Raw genomic sequence first — 3,412 nt, forward strand, 5'->3', positions numbered from 1 at the left:
TTCTTTCTTTCTTTCTTTTTGAGGTTCTTACTATAAGGCCTGTGCGCTCGCCAGAAAGAGAGAGAAAGACAGAAAGTGAGAAATCATCCCCCTGGGGTGGGGAGGGGAAGAGGGTCACACTGCAATCCTTTCTCTTCCATTCTCTTCTTGGGATCTTGGGCACGCATACATACGTGCCTGGCGTGAGTTTAAGTTGCCCAGTCTGGGACTCAAACCGTGGTCGACTATGTGGGAGTCCACCAACATAACCATTACGCCATCTACTGGACCCTTTCCCTTGCATTTCTTAAATGTTTTTCTCTCAATTGCAATGTACACTTTACTTTTATCGATCTTTGCTCCTTTACTACTGCTTTTTCCTCATTCTCTCTAAGATATCAGGAAGGAACCCTTACTATCTGCTTGTCAGACAGTAAGGAGATTATTAGTGAGTCAATCTCATTACTTGTTATTAGTCTGTTTAGGTTTTCTATTTCTTCCTGATTCAGCGTAAATAACTTAGAAGTTTCGTGAAGTTAGTCCATCTCATCTAGGTTTCTCTAGCTAAATAACCTAGAAGTTTCCAGAAGTTAGTCCATCTCATCTAGGTTTCTCTAGTTTGTGAGCATATAGTTGCTTGTAGTAGTCTCTCATAACTTTTTGTATTTCTGATATATTGGTTGTACTATCACCAGCTTCATTGCAGATTTTATCTACCTGGTACATTTCTCTGTTTTTCTTGGATTAGTCCAGCTAATGGCTTGTCCATTTTGTTTATCCTCTCAGGAAAAAAACAAACAAACAAAAACCAAAAACCTACTTTGTGTTTCATTGATTTTTTTTTTTTTGGTATTGTTCTTTTATTCTCTATTTTCATTATTTCAGCTCTAATCTTAACTATTACAAAAAACAAAAACCTACTTTTTGTTTCATTGATTTTTTTTTTGGTATTGTTCTTTTATTCTCTATTTTCATTATTTCAGCTCTAATCTTAACTATTCTTTTTCTTCTGTTAAGTTTAGAGTTTTTTATTGTTGCTTTTCCAGTTTCTTGAGAAGTGATGTCAATTTATTTGTCACTTTCTATTTTTTCCTGATAAAGCACTCATGGCTATAAACTTCCCTCTTATAACTGCTTTCATTGTAACCCAAAGGTTATGGAGAGTAGTGTGTTCATTATTATTGGTTTCAATGAATCTTTTGATTTTAAGCTTAATTCTTTTAGTAGTTTGTAAGTGGTTCAGGAATAAGTGATTTAATTTCCATGTTTATGTCTATTTTCAAGGGCTCTTTCTGTGGTTGCTTTCAAGTTTCATTCTATTGTGGTTAAATAAGATGCTGGATAAAGTTTCTATACTTTTATACTTGTAAAGGCTTGTTTTGTGCCCTATATTGTGGTTGATCTTTGACAGTATTCCAGGTGGAGATGAGAAAAAAGCATTATTTTGTAATTGCAGGGTGAAGGATTTTATATATGTTTGTCTAGTCCATTTTGTTTATGGTATCAATTAGCCTGTTTCTCTTTCATTTTTAAGTCTAGATGACCTGTCCGGTGGTGACAGTGAGGTATTTAAATCCCACCAAATTAGTGTGCTGCAATCTGTATCTCCCTTCAGATCTAGCAGTATTTCTTTTACATATTTGAATGACCTGCAGTTGGGTGCATAAATATCTGTAATTGTTGGGACCAGCAGTTGGTGTGATGGCTATATCGCTTAACTTCCATGTAGTCTACAGTAGTTCGATCTTGGACCTGGTGGCTTAAACTCATGCTGGATGCATGTGCATGCATGCCCAAGATCCCAAGAAGAGAATGTAGGAGAGGGAATTTCGGTGTGGCCATACCCCCCCGGGGGATCATTTCTGGCTTTTTGTCTCTCTGTCTCTCTCTGTCTTTCTGGCGAGTGTGCATGCCCTAAAGCAAAAAAAAAAAAAAAAAAAAAAAAAAAAAAAAAAAAAAAAAAAAATCTCTCCAAAAAAATCTGTTGTATCTTCTTGGTGAACTAATCCTTTTAGAACTATATTGTGTCCTTTTTTTGTCTCTTTTTATCATTTTTATCTTAAAGTCTATTTTGTGTGGCATCAGTATCATGATTCTGGCCTTTTTTTGATTTCCATGAAGTGACTTTTTCAGCCCTTCACTTTCAGTTTATGTATCTCTTTGTCAATGAGGTGTGTTTCTTGTAAGCCACATATAGATAATTCCTGTTTTTCTTTTCTTTTCTTTTTGTTTATCCACTGAGCCAATCGGTCTTTTAGTTGGAGAATCTAATCCCTTAACATTCAATTTTATTATCAAACTGTGTGGACATATCCTTGTCATTCCCTTACTTTATTCTTTTTCTTCCATCTATTTATTTATTTGTAGCTCTTTTATGTTTTCTTACTTCTACATATCTCCCTTTAGTTTTCCTAGTGTAGAATTTCCTGAAGAGCTGGTCTGGTTTTGGTCAATTATTATTATTATTATTATTTTTAATTTTTTGTTGTTTTTGGTTGTTTTCTGGGAATGATTTTGTTTTTCCTTCCTATTTGGATAGTCTTGCTGGGTATAGTATTCTTGGCTGCAATTGTTTTTCTTTTAGTTTTAAGTATGTCCTCCCATTCTTTCCTTGCCTGCACTACTTCATTTGAGACACCACATGTTAGTCTAATGGGGCAACCTTTGTAATTTGGCATTTCTTTTTTTGCCATTTTTAGAATATTATTTTTGTCTTTTTTATATTCACTAATAAGGCTATAAAGTACTTTGGAGAGGATTTTCTGATTTTAAATCTATTGGTACCCTTTGTTTTTCTTGGATTTGGATGTCTCTATGTCTTTCTAAATTTGGGAAGTTTTCAATTAATATGTCACAAAAGAGATTTCCTATGCCTTTACTCATCTATTTGCCTTCTTAGATACCTATTATGTAGCTATCCACCACTTAATGGTGTCTAAGATTTCCCATGTTGTCCTCATTTTTAATAGTTATTTATTTCCATTCTTTTTGGTTGTTTTCACTAAATGAAAGGATTTTGTCTTCATTGTCAGAGATTCTTTCTTCTGTGTGGTCTAATCTGCTGTTAATTCTTCCTAAGAATACACTACTTATTCTTAGAAAGTAAGACTATCTTAGTATCTCAAATACCTAGAATGTCTGATATACTAAGTATCATTTTAATAAATTATTTTTACTTTTGCATTTTGGCAGTGCTTGATACACTCTAAGTACTCAGTAAGTTCTTGTTAATCTGAATTTAAATGAAACAAAATCTGTATTTCACAAAAATCTTTAGAGTGTTCATTTAGAAGAAGTACATTTTGAAAATTACAAATTTTGCCTCTATTTTTACCTTGAATTTTTTTAGTGATAGAAGATAAAGGTAAAAGATTTATTATTATCCTTTATTCCTCTCCAAAACATTAGAGGGAAATAAACAACAGTTATTAAT

This window comes from Tupaia chinensis, unplaced genomic scaffold, assembly GCF_000334495.1.
Source record: "Tupaia chinensis unplaced genomic scaffold, TupChi_1.0 Scaffold143824_1, whole genome shotgun sequence".
NCBI lineage: Eukaryota > Metazoa > Chordata > Mammalia > Scandentia > Tupaiidae > Tupaia > Tupaia belangeri.